The 19,220-nt window shown below is 34.7% G+C and overlaps 1 long non-coding RNA gene across 1 annotated transcript in view; it reads right to left on the bottom strand.

The window, feature by feature from the left end:
- The window catches only part of LOC149073490 (uncharacterized), a 179,223-nt gene that overhangs the window by 129,764 nt on the left and 30,239 nt on the right, over positions 1-19,220 (bottom strand). Inside the window, exons 2-3 of the long non-coding RNA XR_016194418.1 lie at positions 4,815-4,875; positions 1,136-1,191 (exon numbers count right to left, since the gene is read on the bottom strand). This is a non-coding gene — a long non-coding RNA (uncharacterized LOC149073490). The remainder of the gene's footprint in view (positions 1-1,135; positions 1,192-4,814; positions 4,876-19,220) is intronic.

Genomic DNA, 19,220 nt, shown 5'->3' with positions numbered 1-19,220 from the left:
TAATATTTATTGTACATTCTGTTTTTTATTCACAAATTATGTTTGACATAACTATGTGTGGATCCAGAGGGGGGCGAGGGGGCGATCTACCCTCCTAACAGTCAAAAAATTAGGGAATGAAATTTCTGTCCGGTAAAATACGGGGCGATTTATCGAACCTAATGGTGTTTTTCTCCACTAAAATCACTGCTGATGGTGTCTGCCTCGGCTTTATTCGCAGCTAAAGATGTCTGTCTCTGCTCCATTTGAAGCTAAATCATTCACTTCATTTGCAGCTGATATTGTCTACTCCATTTCATTCGCAGCTGGAGATGTCTGCCTCAGCTACATTCGCAGCTAGATATGTCTCCTTCCGCTTCATTTAGGCTGAAGATGTCTACCTCTACTCCATTCACCGCTGATGATGTCCGCTTCCACTTCATTTGTAGGTTGAGATATCACACCTTGGCTTTATTCGCCAGTGATGGTGTCTGCCTCGGCCCCATTCGTAGCTGAAAATATTTGCCTTGGCTTTACTTGCAGCTGAAGATGTCTGCTACTACTACTTAAACCAGACATGCACCTCGTCCATATTACTCTGCGGAACTTCTAACGAATTGGTACATGTTGGAATGTTTGTGTATGTATAGTGAACCTTCCGTGAAGTTTGTTTCTGTGTAATGTTTGTTATGCGTAGTGCTGCCATCTGCAATCAATTCTTTTAAACTATGAGTTTTTCTCAACTCATAGTGAGTGGAGTGTAATGAATGAATAATTGTAATGTTGTAGGCCTGTTGCTCTCTGCGGCGAGACTTTTTAACGGGGAGATCAGCTCACATTCTCGCCTAGAAGTCGGGAACCGCAGAAAACCAACTTCAGCCCACCACCACTGCGGCGACGGTGGGGTTTGAACCCATGAAGATGTCTGCCGAGGCTCATGCGTGGATCCGGGGGGGGGGGGCAATGGGGAAATCTCCCGTCCAAAGAGCCAAAAACGAGGCAAAAATTTATCTGTCCCGTAAAATACGGGACGTTTCGAGAAACCTGAACAATAAATCGCCCCTCCCACCACATCGCCCTAGATCCGCGCTTGGACATAACCTATAAATTTTTCTTCGATTGGTGCTTTTTCAGAGCAGTTGAAAGATTTACTTACCATATAGTCGAAGAGTTCAAATGTCATTCAGAAGCATTGGTGAGACATTCAAGCATCTAGAAACGAGAAAAAGAATCTACCATGTCGCAACCATGTTTCATTACAGGCTGTCGTAAATTGTTTCACAGTGAATATCTCTGTAACAGTTGCATTTAGAAACATACGAAAAGTTTTAATCGCGTGCAGTTACTTAATATCTTAAAATTTGTTTTAGGGACCGTATATGCATTTAAAAAAATTAACTTTTTATACAGTTTCCTGTGTGCTAAAAGTTACAATTAATCCCGCTCTGAAATGTCATTTGTAAAACATTTCATATTTTTAAATGCAATATTTATCGAGATATTAAATACATAAAATCACTATGTTTTCACAAGTTATCATTGACTCAAAAGTTGCCATATTTCGGGACTGCACACAAACTGAATGAACCGAACCATTTTTTTTATTCACAATAAATAGCAATTACACTTTTTGACATTTACAAAACTTTCAATTAAAACTTTGAAATTAATTTACGTTTCGCAATTCATGAACCACATTCTCAATCACTGGCGACAAATGCTAACAATTGCGAAGTCACATATCTGCGTTAATATTGCATACGAAAGTACGGAAATTTTTGTAAATGACTTTTCACAGTCGCATTCATATCCCTGATTGGAAATTTTAGCACACGGTGTCTACAAAAAAAGTCAATTTTTCTATCTATTTATTTTATGTATACGACCCCTTGAGAAAATTTAAGGCATTTTGAGCAATCGCAGGTCATTCAAAAACATTTTTATAATTGAAAATATGTTTCTAAAGCCAACGGTTGCAGAGACATCCACTGTGAAGACAATTCGGGATTACCTGTATAGTCATTCTAATCTACTCAAGGCATCTAGTGCATTGTGATATCTTGTTGAACAATATCACACCGATTTATAACGCAACGATTACGTAGATGGTTACCAAAGTTTTATAACATATAATATCTCTAAAATAATACTTTTCACAATTTTACTGAACAGAAAAAAAAATATTAATATCGAAAATAATATGCTTATCTCTCGGTACTAAAAGGCCGTTTAACGACACGGTAAATAAATAAAAAATAATAAAAATGAAAACCATAAGATGTCGACAAAAAGGGATGTTTAGAAGAGGTTTGTTTATAAAGCACGGTGTAAGAAAAATCCATCTATAAAGAAATCTGCGTTTCATTAACCTTTTCAAGACGACAACCTCCTTGTAGTTGGCTGTTGAAGCAAGTCGTTAATACAACGAACGAACAAGGCGTTAAGAAAGAGGAAAAGCAACGTCCTAAATGTATTTTAAGACGGGGGGGGGGGGTGGGGGAGGGTAACACATATACGTATAGATACATACACGGGTACGTACACTGTACTACTTATTCCTTGAGACGCTAAAGCGTTTGAGTTTTCCGCAGGGAACTCAACTAAACTCATCAGTTTTATCACCGGCGAAGACCATGCACGGAAAGAAAAAAAAAACTAAAATAAAATAATAGAAGATGGAGGTGCCGCGAAAAGAAAAGTCTCACAGAAAGAGTGAACACACACACACACACATACACACAAAAAAGGTGCCTCTAAAAGAAATAAGTATGAAAAAAAAAAAATTGACTGTAAAGAAGTTTTTCCCCCAAAGCAGTAATTTGCAAAAATAGCGTTTTCCCATTAATTAGATTTGCCATGGGTCACTTCTTTACACGGGAGATAGAGAGAAAGGAAAAACAGGAGTGAAGACAATGATAGAACGAAGTATGGGAAAAACTGGGAACTAAAAAAAAAAAGGAAGAGAAAATTTGGAAAAATATATTTTAACAAAAAAAAGAAATTGTGTGGAAAAAAGGGGGATCTAAGGAGTGAATGAGAGAGAGAGAAACAAAGATAACAGCCTCTTCTTCGTAAAAACCCCCTTTTGAACAAAAAATAAACCCAAAAAATTAAATATATATATATATATATATATCGTTACGAAGATATGAAAGAAGTGAAATTTTCCGAAAGTTATCGCCTTTTGGCGAATTTTAATTTTTTTTTTTATATATACATACTTCGATTTTTTTTTTTTTCTAGACATTCTTCTTATGTAGCCTGTATCGTGAATGAAGTTTGGTTGTTTGAGAGAAAAATTGTTGTTAACTGGACTTTGAATATGTGTCGGTGTATATAAAAGATTATTAAAATTTGTCTTTAGTCTTCGTGTTTCCATTTATGTCATTCCAAAAAATCTGAGGGAAGAAGTAAAATTATTTCAAGTTCTTATAAGTTTTAAACCAATATAAAAGTTTATAAGATTCAACCTTTGTTTCTCGAACTACATTTCATATTTCTCTTCCGATTTGCACCCTCTATGGTTCACCCCCCCATAAATTATATTTTTACAACAGCCAAACTTGGTTATAACGTCAATGGCTGGTGGTCCTGGCTGATTCCCATAGAGAGTGATGTTGATGAACCTTGCTTGCAACGTCAATGAAAACAAGTAAACTTAAGGTATAATGACACATTTTTTGTTGGTATTCTGTATTATTTATCATGATCACCGTAATTAATTAATCATATATGCATCACCAATAGCGAGTGCTAACACCTCGCACTGCAAATTACTGGTGAACCGTTGATCCTAGAGGCATACTTCCAAACAGAAAATGTATCTAAATAACTAAGAAGCCTAGAAATACTAGCAGGCTCATCACTAAGAGTAGCAACACTTGTGATCCCGGTAATGGCCCCGAAAATCGTAAATAAAAATAAAATTTCACTTTTTTCACAAAGACCGAAATATCTAGTAGGCGTCTCGTACCAATATTAAAAACAGAAAATAATAAATCGAAAACTTTTTTTAAAAGAAATAATGGCTTATGTATAACAACAGCGAATGCGTAACTGTGATATCCACCATTGCCGAGCACTGCGACGTCAGCATTATTTCTTGATGAGCCCGCCGGTATCTTTAGACACTATACAAATAATGTGTGGATCCCAGATAAGTCATTCATGTTGCAAATGATTGTATAGTGACAAATAGTGATTGTGTAAAATGAAAAATTTCAATTTTTATACGGACACCCTCTGCCCAAAAACCCAATTAAAAAGTTGTTCTCTGTCTCTTCTGAGGCCAACAAAAAATTCTCACTTTTTAAGTGCAATATTCACTGAAATATTTGTATTCAAAAATCGGACAAAATTTAATAAATCAGTATAGTTTTTTTTCCTAGAATTATAGTTTAACGGAAAGTTTGTGAATCTTTAAATCAATTTAATAGTCAACACAATTTTAACCCCACAAATCAATATTTTCAGCTCGCCGCGACGCCTTGCCAAAAGTTGGCGAGGCCTCTAGGACAGGACACACACTTTGAGAAACTTCGTAAATATTTACAGAACCGGAATTTTTAGAAATGTGATCTTAAAAAAAATAATAATAATAGCATCAAATGCGTGGAATTCAAGTTTTTATAAGCGATGTTGAAAGCCATGTGAAAGTGAATCAATTACGATGAGAGCCGTAGACTGGACATTTAAATATACTTTGATACAGCTGCAGCCATAACATGCGCCGACTGAAAACGCTCAAAATTTTTTTGGCGATATAATATTTTCTACTATCTGACATTATCGATATTTATTTGACATGAAATATATTAGTATATAGGCCTACTTACTTTAAAAAATTCCAAGTTGACACTGACTTCTCGTTGACATTTTCACCCAGAATAACGGACTCTACATGGAAAAAGATAACAATTATTACCTTTATTATCTCACAAGAAAACATAACAATAATATTAACATAATTTCGTACTTAATTCTATGGAAGTATGTATAATAAAATAATTTATTGTATAAGAAATTAAATTTTTTGTATCATCAACTCCGTAAATTTAAGCGAAGACATCTCTTACACTTTGTACTGAACAGAACGGCAGGTCAAATACCAAAGCATAAAAATATATTCAAATCACGTCAAGTGATAATAATTAAAATAATGTGAATATTTAGAATTAAAAAGCACATTTTCTTCCTTAATTCTTATTTAATCATATATAAGATAATCATTCCACAAAAAAATACAGTTAATTAAATTGCAGTGGTTTCAAAATCTTTTAAACACTTTCACAAATATAAATATTCTAAAACTAATTAACCAAAAACATTTTTTAAGTAATAAAAGTTCCAGAATTCCCATACAATCAATATCCAGAATTTTTCCAATTTTTCATAATTTATGTGCTTCAAGATCTGATCACTGATCACTTATTGGAGAACAAATATTCTAATTTTTAAAAATAATAATAAAGTTATAAAAAATCCCCAAAAACATTCACATCGCATCAATATTAGATTTTTCTCTGTATTAAATTTCTCATATTCTCAGTAAATTTTAGCAGAAGATATAAGCAAAAGGTTTAGCAAACTACACTGCTCAAAACAAATAGGGGAGCAAGCAAAAAAGTGAAGAAAACCGTGCGAGACAGCCACGTATTGGCATACAATGAATAGTACACGCGTATCAATGCGCAATACAGAAAAACGTCATAAAAAAATTTGGAATTAAGCTTTAATTCTTTGAAAATATGGAAAAAACATGAAAAGATGATTTAGGGCAACAATTCGGTTACATGTAAACGATAAAAAAAAAGTACTGTTTAGACATGATGCATGAGTTTTAATAGGGCGTGTGGTCTCCTCGAACAGCTAAGACTGCTGCACACCTGTTTGCCATGGATGCGATGAAGTTATCGATCAGACTTTGGGGAACACTGTTCCACTCCTCAAGAAGTGCAATCTGCAAGTCTCGGACAGTAACAGGCGGCCTTGGTCGCGCAGCAATGCGTCGTCCAAGTCAGGTCAGGAGAGCACGCTGGCCATTCCATACGCTGTATTGTTTCAGCTTCAAGCATGTTCTCCACCAGACGAGCTCTATGCGGTCGGGCATTATCATCCTGGAAAACAAAGGAATCTCCAATGGCTCCTGCGTAAGGGATGACATGAGGTCGCAGTATCTCGTCTGCATACCTTCGGGCCGTCAAAGTGCCATTCCGAATGATATGCAGGTCCGTACGTCCGCCTATGCTGATTCCACCCCATACCATCCAACCAGCTCGTCTGTATTGTTACCTTTCACGAACGAATGCGGGGTTATTTCGAGTGCCCCTGTCCCTCCATACCAGAACACGTCGGGTGTCACACTCCAGACTGAATCGGGACTCGTCTGTAAACAGCACTTGGCTCCAATCATGTTGCTCCCAATCTCGATGTTCAGCAGCCCATCTTCTTCGGGCCGCAAGGTGGCGTGGGGTCAACGGAATGCAGACCATTGGCCTACGTGCATAGAGCCCTCCCTCATGAAGCCGATTACGTACTGTTTGGCTGGACACCCTTCGTCCTGTTGCCAAGAGCAACCGTCTTTGCAGCTGCGTAGCATTCTCTGTTCTGTTTCGACGGGCTGTTAACCGTACATACCGGTCATCAGTTGCTGTAGTGGCGCGTGGCCGACCTTGCCCTGGTCGACGTCTAACATTTCCTGTTTCTTGGAATCGATTCCACAGCCTTGCAACAACACTTCTGGCGACTCCAACAGCGTCCGCGACACTACGTTGTGTTTGCCCGGATTCCAGTCTGCCTATAACACGCCATGCCATGGATTCCGGTAAATCACGTTGTTGAGACATCCTCAAGTCACCTTGTCTCAAAAAAAAAAAATACTGCGCAATCGAATTTCACAGTTACGGCAGTAAAACAGACGTTTCTGCAACATCCCGATTTCTGCCCTTATCTCCTTTTTCTGGTTTTTGACGTCATGAACTTTGATTTGCATATGAAGTTTTCTTCTTCCGTTTCCTGCTAGGCTTTAAATTATGGAGGATTCATTTTATGTTACTTATCGGTATACATCTTTGCGTAATTTTGTTAAAACCATGTGCTCCCCTAATTGTTTTGAGTAGTGTATATATATATTTTAGCAGAATTGTTTTATTATCATATTTATCCATAAAGGAGTTCCGAATTTCCTTTGTGATTATTTGTCACTGAAATTTAAGAAAGTTTGAAATATGAATTTCTTCCTTAATTCCTATTCGATCATAAGATTTGAATTCTCCCTCATAAAAATTACAGTTAATTCGATTGCAATGGGTTCACAATCTGGTGAAAATTTCCACAGAAAAATATTTAAATTTTATAAAATTAGTAAGACAAAAATTAAAAAAAATCATTTTAGAATTCGCATTCTACTAATATGAGAATTTTCTTTATAAAACATAGGTGTTTCGAAATCTGATCATTTTATTCCTGAATAATCCAATTTTATTCAACCAATAAATTGATAAAATTAAATTTTCTTACAAAAATTCAAAAATTCCCATCCCATCAATAAAGAACTTATTGTATTAAATTTCTTACTGAGTTATTTTCAAGATTTTCCGGCAGAAATTTTTTTATTAATACAGTGGATCCCGCTTATAACATTTTTCAAAAAACTGTAATGATAAAACGTTGTAAGCGGGAAAACGCTTCAAACGGGAAATATTAATGAGTTGGGACCATGAAAATAGGTCCGTATTAAGCGGTAAACGTTCTAAGGGGGAACGTTATAAGCTGGATCAACTGTGTATTCATAAAAAAAAGGCGTTTCTAAATCCCCTTTTTAATACCATTTCTCAATGAAATTTAAGGAAGTTTGAAATACATTAACGTTCTTTTTCTTAAGTTTTTTAAATTAAAACAAACTACAAATTACAAGATACAAATACAAAATGTAATACAATATACAATTAAAAACATAAATTACACAAAGACAACGACACAAGGTACACACATACAGTATATTACACGCACTATCTAGCCTCAAGGGATATTAAGGTCCTTCCAGCAGGCTATATGATTTTTTTCCCTTCAGAAACAGCTCTTTTATGCATTAGATGTATTTTAGTATATTTTATATATTTTTAACATGCATTGGACAATAACTGATTTCAAATCACTGCATTTATATCTGTGTTTTTGATCATATTAAAAATATTATATTCTGTATTTCTATTACTATTTATGTGATTATTAATGTAAATGAAGTTCATTATTTTTGGAGCGATGTAACAAAAACTTTCTTGAAATAATGTTTTATTACTTTTAGGCAATTGATAAATATTTCTATATCTATTCGAGGTTCTATTTTCATTTTTTACAAAACATTCTTCATCTCTGATGATGAATTTAAAAATTCTGTGCATGTAGTTCCGTCTCAGTGTCAATATGCCGCACTGTAATTTTTTGTTATCTATTGGAACATTTATTAATTTTCTTAATTTATTGTAAACATTGTCTAAATTGCGTATGTTTTCATAATATACTCCTCCCCAGACACATATTCCGTAATTTATATTTAAGTAAACTCATGCATAGAAAATATATTTTAAGAAGTTATTATCAACTATGTATTTAGGTTTATAAAGGACTCCTAAATACATTCTGAGTTTTTTTTATCATTTTTTCACTATGTATGTTTCATTTTAGGTTATCTTGTATAGCTATTCCTAAGTATTCATAGTTAAACACTCTACCTATTTCGTCACAATCACATTCTAATACAGTTTGAGATTGGCGGTGGGTATGCGTAGGGTATGCTTTACGCGGATTTCCGTACTTTCATTTATATTTCTTGTTTTCGTGCACATGAATTTAGTTTTTTGTGTATTTATTTTTAATTTATGTTTAACTAGCAAATGATTTATATTTTTCAATCAATCAAATGGTATTTATTCATTTCCAACATACAGAGATTTAGATTAGTTTAAAACAAACAACATATTTTTTGATAGATCTATAGTGTTTTTTTAATCAGACTGTCTACTTCTGCATCCTCGATATATAAAACTGTGTCATCTGCAAAAGATGTGATGTTACAATTGAGATTTAATTTGTTTAGTTCATTTATGTAAATTAAAAACAGTATCGGCCCCAAAACCGACCCCTGTGTGGGACTTCTTTTTTTTACTCCCCGAAATTCGCTAATTTCTTTCTCTATTATGACAGCTTGTCGTCTAATGTAGTAGTAAGATTTAAACCATTCTAAGATACTTCCTCTTATAAAGCTGAATAAAGTTTCTCTATTAGGATATTTAGATCCACATAGTCAAATGCTTGTTTTAGGTCCAAAAATACTATTATTTATTTTTATTTATTCCATTATTTATCAAGTTTGTTAATTTTAGAATTGCCATTTCTGTATTTTAGTTTTTCTGAAAGCCATATTGATTGGCTGCAAAGAATTTTTGATGATTTAAGAAATTGATCATTTGGTATTTCATACATTTTTCTAAAATTTTTTAAAAATCGGTAGAATCGAGATAGGTCTATAGTTGTTTGTATCATTGGAATCTGCTGTTTTATAAATATACGAGGGAATTTTTCGCATTGCTATCCAATCAAGATTTGACTCCTCCCATAAGAAATGCACAGTTAATTGAATTGCAGTTGTTTCAAATTTTATTAAAATTCTCTAAAATTAATTAACGCTTGTCATTAAATGAAAGTCATAAAATTTAGAGAAGCAATCCAGAGAATTCACATTCCATCAATATTAAAATTTTCTCAATATATAGAAAATTGAATACTCGAATTTTTTTACTAATAAATTAGAAAAATTGATCAATTTCAAATTTATAAAAAACCAAAAAAAAAAACACATGCACATGAGATTGTGCATTTATTATCAATTTAAAAAATTGATTAAAAAAATCCCAAAAATCCACATCCTAATAGATTTTCTAGATTCCAGCAATTTTTTTCTATTATTATAGTTATCCATAAAAGGTGTTTCGAATTCTCTTTTCAATCATTTGTCACTGAAATTCAAGAAAATTTGATGTAAGAATTTTGTTTCTTAATTCCTATCAATTATAGGATTTGACTCCTTCCACAAACAATTAATTTAATTGCAATAGTTTACAATCTGGTGGAAAAAATTTTCAGAAAAATAAGTATTTAAATTTTTTTTTCTAAAACTAATAAACCAAAATTTAAAATATAAAATTTTTAGCAAAACCATTAGAGAATAAATGTTGGAATTTTTTGATTTAATAAATTAAAAAAATTAACCAATTTCCAATTTATAAAAAAAAACCCAAAAATTCCCATCCCCCATCAATATCACAATTTCTCTTTTTATTAAATTTCTAATATATCTTGAAGGAAAAAATTGCTCGGAAAAAATTTTTGTTGTTATATTTATTCATAAAAGGCGTTTTGAATTCCCTTGTTTATCATTTGCACTAAAATTTAAGGAAGTTCGAAATATGAATTTTCTTTCTTATTTCCTATTCAATCATAAGATTTGATTATTTCCAATAAAAAAATAAAATTAATTAAATTGTAGTGTTTTCAAAAAAATCTGGTAAAAATTATCATTTATTAAAGTATTAACATTTTCTAAAATTAATTAACCAAAAATTAAAAATGGGTAAAATGCAGCGAAAATTTCTAGAATTTATATTTCATTAATATCACAATTTTCTCAACTTATAAAGTGGAGGTGCTTCAAGATCTGATCGTATTTTTCATGAATGTTCCAATTTTCTTCAAGTAATAAATTAAAAAAAACAATTTCATATCTGTAAAAACATTTCAAAAATTCCCATCCCAAAAATTAAATTTCTTATGGAGATATGCTTAATATTCTAGAAAAATTATTATTATTATTATACAGGGTGATTATAATTAAAGTTCCCGTACTCTGAGTAGTATACAGCCAAATTTTCAGGATATATTAATGAGATCATGGGAGAGAGATTTATGCAATAAAAAATCGATAAATTTCTGACCACCAGGTGAATAAGTGGGGCTTTTTATTGAATTTTGTTTTATTTTACATGGTCCGTATAGAGTAGGCTATATAGGCCATATAGAGTAGGCTAAGTTTCCATGGAATACCTCAATCAGTTCGGGTGCTACATAGTTCTGAGTAGTGTCAGTATACTGAAACTATGTAGCTCCCGTTTTAATTAAATTCACTTTTTAATTATTTGTCACTGATATTTAAGAAAGTTTGAAATATGAATTTCCTTTCTTAATTCAATCCTTTAAATTTCTATTTTCCTTTCCTATTCGATCATAAAATTTTACTCCTTCCATAAATTATTTCAGTTGATTAAAGTACAGTGGTTTCAAAAAACCTGATGACTTTTTACAAAAATAAATATTAAAATTTTCAAAAATTAAAATACCAAAATTTATAGCAGTAACATTCAGAAAAACATTTCAAAATTCATATTACATAAATATTAGAATTTTCTCAATTATTCAAAATATATGAATCAAATCTTTTAATTTATAATTTTTTTAATTTATTAATTCGAAAATATTCAAATTGTTTGAATTAATAAATTAAAAAAAATAATCATTTCCAAATTCATAAAAGATCCCAAAAAACACATCCATATTAAACTGATAAATTTTAAAAAAATTAATCAATTTCAAATTCCGAAAAAATCAGAATTTTTCTCCGTATTAAATTTCTGCGAGATATCTTCAAGATTCCAGCAGAATTTTTTTTATTACTATATTTATCCGTATATATATATAAAAGGCGTTTCGAATTCCCTTTTTAATCATTTGTCAGTGAAATTTAAGGAATTTTGAAATATGAATATTTCCGTTATCTTCTTCACTCACGAACAGGGAAGCTAATGGTCGATCAAAGAAGGGACAAGTAAGTTCTCGATCCATCTTTGGACAATCTAAGTATCACCTTCACACTAAATTCCATATACACCAAGTGAATCCCAGTACCACGAATCGAAAGATGTCATCGATATTTTCTTTTTCAAAAAAATTACCATTTTTTAGGAAAATTCCCAGAGGGGGAGAGAATACCGAAAATTCAACCCCCCCCCCTCCCCTTTAAGAGATAGCCAACGGAGAGACACGATTAAAGACGTATATATGTACGTTTTTTTTCACAGAGAGAATGGGAACCAAGGGTGTGGAAACTCCCCACTATTTCTCATAATTATAAGAGATACCTTGGAGCTAGCTCTAGCACCATTTTTTTTTATATTTTTCTCCTTAATTTAGGAGAAAGGGATTCCTGTATAGGGTAGTATATATATGGTGAAATGAGGTGGTGTGAGGACAGTATCCAAAAACCTCTTATCTTCTCTAGTGAAAGGAACAAAAGAAACGCTTCTTATCTTTCTCTTGCTCTAGCATACATACCCCAAACCATCCCGACCCCAGCGAAATTCTTCTCCCCGAATTTTTTTTTTTTTTTTCACTTTTTTTAACAAAAAAAAAAAAAAAGAAAAAAAAAAACCTAACATTTCCCCTCTTTGAATCACTGCAAAAGGACAGACACCATTTTTCATAAAAACTGTCAAACTTCACTTCTCCTGCGCCTTACGATTTCCTATTGGATAGGGAGAAATGGTGGATGTGATGGTTTGGGTGAGAGAGAGAGAGTCAGAAGGAATGGGAGAGTTTTTCTTTTTTTTCAATTTTTCTGAGAAGTATGCCGATTTTTAATTGCGAGAGCTCCTCCAAGAGTCAGAGAAAAAGAAAGCTAAAAATGGTTAAAAAGTTTCCTTTCTCGAAGGAAAGGAAAAGGAACTGTCCTTCAAGAACTTTAAGAACAAATCGCTTTCTTTCCCATTTTATATACATTTACAGAGTAGTTGTAATTAAAGTATTTCTTATTCGACGTCCTCTGGTGAGGTAAACCCGTTAGCGCAGCGTTTCTCAAACTGTTCATCGCGGCTCTTCGGGGCATCGCCAACTTTTGTGTGAGGCGCCGCGGTGAGGTGGAGATATTCATTTGTGTGCATATTTATGCTTTGAAGTAGTTCAAGTATCTACTAAACTATCTTGGGGAGCCGCCGATGAACCGTGATAATTGGGCAAGGGAAGCCGGGAATGTATCATGCATTGAGCAAGGGAGCCGCGGTTTGATACACACTGCGTTAGCGCAATAATACATAAGTTGAGTGACATGAATTATCGAATATGGGGAAATGATTTTATGCCTGAAATAGTTCCAAAATTAACCGATAGGAGAGAATATGATGCTTTCACTGAAGTCAGATCAGTGATGAATTGGTTATAATATGTACTGGTGAACAGAATGTACATTTTCATTGTGACATCTGTGATTTGATTCTTCTGGTGAAACAGCTTTCATCGTATGAACGACTAACTGTACAAGGTCGGGATCACTTATTTTGCGGCCCGGTAAGGAATAAAACTTTCTGGCCCTGTATTGACTGTTTTTCTGGTCTTCTGCAATAACCGTATGAATGATTATCACGTGTAAAGGCACACACACACATTGTTGAACAATTTAGCGTAACCCTAACCATTGTATACTTACCTAATGTAACCTAATGTTCTTCTAGGATTTCCTATTGTATAGGGAGAAATGGTGGATGTGATGGTTTTTGGGTAAGAGAAAGAGAGAGAGTCAGAGGAATGTGAGAGTTTTTATTCCAAATTTTCTGAGAAGTATGATGATTTTTAATTGCGAGGAGCTCCTCCAAGAGTCAGAGAAAAAGAAAGTCAAAAATGGTTAAAAAGTTCTCTTTCTGACGAAAAGGAACTGTCCTTCAAGAACGTTTAGAACAAATCGCTTTCTTTCCCATTTTATATACATTTATAGATTAGTTCTAATTAAAGTATCTCTTATTCAGAGTCCTCTGGTGAAGTAACCCGTTAGCACAGTGTTTCTCAAAGAGTCATCGCAGCTCCTAGAGGCCTCTCCAACTTTTGTCAGAGGCGTCGTGGAGAGCTGGAGGTATACATTTGTGTGCATATTTATGCTTCGAAGTAGTTCTTTTACAAGGAAAAGTATTTACTAAATTATTCTGGGGAGCCGCGGTTGAATGGGGTAAGAGAGCCACGGGTAGCGAAAGTTTGAGAACCGCGACGTTAGCGAAACAGCACATAATTAGAGTAACATGAATTTTAGACCAGGGGAAATGATTTTTGTTAGATTTCAGTTCCAAAATTTATCGGTAGGAGAAAATATGACGCTTTAAATCATGGCGTAGCCTAATGCTTATGATTAGGCTACGCCATTCTACGTTCATTGAAACATATGACAACCATATTTTTATGGGCATCTTTTTATCAGCCACCTCGTTGGGCATTTTGCCTGTTGTGGCGTTGTATTTGTATTTGTATTTGTATTAATACTAATAAACAGGATGTACATTTTCTTAGTGAAATCTGTGATTTGATCCTTCTTGTGAAACAACTTTAATCGTAACAACGACTAAATTAATGACTCAATCAGATCTGGGATCACGATGAGTATTCTAATCAGAACTAATCAGTAATTTGTTTCCTTAAAAAAATGAGTTTAGTTGAAATTATTAATAATATTTTAGTTGAAATTATTATAATTTTTTTTTGTTTATCAAGGAATATCCATAGGAAAGGGTTGAATATCATTCTTTGAATCTAATTCAGTAGATATCAAATCCAGAATATATTCTATTTTTTACGTACGTGTTCTACTGTAATTGGTGTAATACATTCCAAAGAAAAAAATGTAAAAAAAAAAAAAAAAAAAATACAAAAAATAAAATATTAAAAAAAAACTTTTACTGACGAATCGCCAAATTTTGACGGTTCTCTGCACTCAGTTTCTAGAGACAGAAAATATAAAAGAAGAAGAAAAAAAACGAGGGTTTTGCAATAGAAAGAGGATCTCTGAGGGGGAGAAATAAGAGAGAGTCAGAGAAAGAGTCAGGAGGGAGAACAAGGAACAAGACAGCAGCAGCGAGTCAGATGAAATGATGGGGAAAAGCTCGATTCAGCGAAGCAATGACTGGCTGAAGTAAAGGAAAGACAGACTTTCATTAATTTTGTCAAAAGGAGTACGGCTGTCTTCCAGATACCGCCCCCAGCCCTTACCCATCGCCTTTCCCCCCATCCTCAACCCTTTCCCCCGTTTCTCCACATTCCTCAAACCCTACTACTACTACTACTACTGGTCGCCCCTCCCAAGGAATACCCCTTTTACCCACCAAGAGTATATATAGTACGCATTTCCAGGCACCCACACCAAAAGGAGAAGAATCAACCGCCCCCCCCCACCCACCCCCTTCGCCTGTATTCCCTTCGTATTCTATCTGATGACAGCGTTTCACCGTAAAATTTTAAGGGAGGGCGAGAAGAAGAACTTAAATGTTGGAAACTAGCGGGGAGGGAGAGGGTGGGGGCGAAGATGCAGTAGTAGCTAAAATAGCGGAAGGTAGAGTGGGGGCGACGAACTTAAAGTCGCTGGTGGTATAGCTGCCGTCACATTTCTCTCTCTCTCTCTCTCTTCTAGCATTTTCCTCAGGGCCCCCTTCCCCCCTTTTCAACTTACGCCATCATTTTCCCCCTACGAAAAATACCGTATGATATTCTTCGGGGAGGTGCCCCCACTACTGCTTGGAAGTTTCTGATAATACGTACTGCTTGCTGCCAAAGAACGCTTCGAATTTAATGCCATTCCATCGCCGGACGGAATTGACACTCTGCATCCTTAAGACATATTATCTATGAATATTTAAAAGTCTTTTAAAATTGTCTTGGGGGATGACAGGAAACAAGGAACCCGGAGCGGTTTAGGCGTTCGAGGTTCGGCGAAGCAGCCAAATCGCTACTCTGATCACGTCCTTGCAAAGTACTGATATCAAAAATCCATGGCAAAGGGGAAAAAAAATTAAGGACCGAAAACGAAACTAACGAGAATTTCTGAAATTTCTCATTTAAATGGGAATTGAATTCATCCTTTAGCTCAATTTTACTTTGTTAGAAATTTTCTTCAAAATCAGAACGCATACAATGTCGTAAATGTATGGAAATATCAAAATTTTCTAGGACCTGCTCGCGCTAAGTGTAAAGTTATTTGACCTTGAATTTTGTGGAACCTTCCGTAATAATAATTTAATTAGCATAATTTTTATTATTTTCGACAAGCACGTAGGCGTGTTAGGTGTCCATGGAAATTGTATTTTCCGTATATTTAGCGAAAACTATTAATAGTTTATGGAAACTTTGCCCCCCACATTCCGCAACCCGGAAATTTCACCCTAGACATTTCGCCTGCACTGACCGTATGAGCTATTAAGTGAGTGACCATGTGATTGAACAAGTGAATAACCCCCCATGAGTGATCAAGTGAGTTGGACATTTATCCCTTGGACGGTTTGCCTGCTTTGACCGTATGATTGATTATGTAACTGACGGTATGAGTGACCCCTCCCCAGCAAGACTCAATCGGGTAAAGGGCTTACATCCCTCAAGGGACAGAGTCCGGGTCTTGTCTGGTCTTCAGGTATGAGTGACCGTGTGAGTAATCAAATGAGTTGGACATTTTGTCTTCGCTGACCGTATGGGTGACCATATGAATGACCGGATGAGTGACCAAATGACTGTATTTGTAAGTCACATGGTCATTTACTCAACCATACAGTCACTCACTTGGTCAATCATGCGGTCACTCACTTGGTCATTCATCCGGTCACTCATTTGGTCATTTATAAGGTCACTCACCTGGTCATTTATAAGATCACTCAATTGGTCATTTATAAGGTCACTCAATTGGTCATTCATCCGGTCACTCAATTGGTCATTCATCCGGTCACTCACTTCGACATTTATAAGGTCACTTGGTCACTCATACACAGGGCCGTCTTAAGAGCATCATGGGCCCCCGGGCCAAGTGGTTTTTCGAAGGCCCTACCTTGTAAATTATAGAAAATTTCAACCGAATCTCATTTTTTTGAGGCCCTCTTCCCCCTGAGGCCCCCGGGCCGTGCCCGGGTGGGCCCATGCGTTAAGACGGCACTCACTCACTCACTCATATGGTCACTCACCCACTTATATGATCACACACCTACTTATATGATCACTCACTCACTTAATCATTTGGTCACTCATATAGTCAGTCAGTCATAGGGCCATGGTAGGCGAAATTTCCGGGGAACGAAACGTACCAGGGGCAAAATTTTCGGTAATAAAAAGTAATAAAATAAAGACTGTAATGAAAAGTCCCTGGTTTTTCAACCTTTCTTGATGATATAATTTTTTATGATACATATATTAATAATGAAATACAAATAAAATGTTTGATTAAAAACGATCCACAATTATTTTTTTTCAAATGCTGCACGGACAATGCAACTTTTAGTAAGGATGTCCGAATTTGTTGCCAAAAGCATGTACGTGAAGGGGGGAGTCGTTCTCAAACTTTCGTCACCAGTGGCTCCTTTGCCTAATTCATGGTTCTTCTGCCTCTCCTCAGAATAGTTTGTAAATATCTTCCCATATAAAACAACCACTTCAAAGTATAAATAGGCACACAAATCAATATCTGCTTCTCGCCACGACGTCTTTGTCAAAAGCTCGCGACGCCCTTAGAAGCCGCGATGCTCACTTTGAGAATCACTGGTTTAATAGATATTTTCGCGAGTGTTTTACGAGGGGGAGACGTGTTTATTTTGGTGTTCAGATTGAAGTCTGGGGAACCAAATGAAGTAATTACCAGGAAATGGTAAAGGTCATAATTGCCCTGTGGTCCATCATTTTGACAGCAATTCCTCCTTTAAGATTCATTTTCTTGATTTCTCGATTCCCATCAAGATTTCTTCTCAGAAAACTGTGGCGATGTTGGTGATGAACAAAGACAGCGTTTCCATCAGGATGTACCGAACAATGGCACCAATGAAAATGGTCAACCTCGATGCTGGCTGACTACATTTAGACAATTGTAAGAGCTGCATTCGATCGCTGGACGGAACTGACACTCTGTATTCCATGAGTCATTTCTATGAATATTTAAAAGTTTTTTAAAATTGCCTTGGGGGATGACAGGAAACAAGGAACCCGGCATAGTTTAGGCACTCGAGATTCAACCGAGTAGCCAAATCTCTAATCTGATCACGTCCTTACACAGTATTCACATCAAAAATCCACAGGAAAGGGAAAAATTAAGGACCGAAAACGAAATTCACGAGTGTTCCCAAAAATTCTCATTTACATGGGAACTGAATCCATCCTGGAGCTAAATATTACTGTTTCGAGTTTTCTTGAAGTTCAGTACGCAGACAGTGCAGTGCTGTGAAAGTATGGGAGTATCAAAATTTTCAAGGACCTGATTACAACTACGTCACCTCGAATTTTATGGAATTCTATAAAACACCAAAAATAGCGGCTAATTAATTTTATTTTCTAGATGCATATAGGTGTGTTGGTATCCATAAAAATTGCCTTTTCTGTACATGTAGAGGTAAAATATTAATATAAATTAATACAATATGCACAGTGATGCTCTATACTGTGATAAAAAATTCCTGGTTTTTGATCCGTTTTTTTAGCTGGGAGTTTTGTCAAGCTTGCTGCAGAATATACAAAAGAATTCAATTTTTATAGATGTCTAAAAATTTCAATAATGCTACTTTTTTTGGTATTTTCGACGATTCGAGAAACTTCAAGGTACGTTGCTTGACGAATTTGCCATGAATTTCCGGATACCTGATCAATGGAAATTTTGATATTTTTCTCTGAGCTTCTGGATGTGTATCGAATTTGAAAAAAAAATCGAATTTCTTATAAGTTCCCTTTACACTCACGATTTGACATCTATGAAAAATTTCAGTTCATTTGGAATAAAAATAACTCAACACGTATACAGGGAAAAACCCGCCGGGGTTAATTTCTTATCCTTTCTTACAAAATTATGACTTTTTAATAATGGATTTCAGATACTATAAGGTCTATTTCGAATGCAATTTCAGATCTATTTCGAATGCAATTTCAGATCTATTTCGAATGCAATTTCAGATCTATTTCGAATGCAATTTCAGATCTATTTCGAATGCAATTTCAGATCTATTTCGAATGCAATTTCAGATCTATTTCGAATGCAATTTCAGATCTATTTCGAATGCAATTGAATTCTTAACCTCAAGTATTGCAGTTATTTTTCATTCTGAAAATACAAACAATTCAAATTCTCCCATTACAAATCTAAATAGATATTTTATACAATTCATTAATGCAGCTGCTGTGAAAAAAATAAATAACACTTT

This window comes from Pholcus phalangioides, unplaced genomic scaffold, assembly GCF_987345545.1.
Source record: "Pholcus phalangioides strain wild (caught in Gottingen) unplaced genomic scaffold, Ppha-v1.0 ptg000017l_1, whole genome shotgun sequence".
In the NCBI taxonomy this organism is placed as follows: domain Eukaryota; kingdom Metazoa; phylum Arthropoda; class Arachnida; order Araneae; family Pholcidae; genus Pholcus; species Pholcus phalangioides.
Note: the sequence above shows the minus strand (reverse complement) of the source record. Positions and strands in the feature narration are given on the sequence as shown.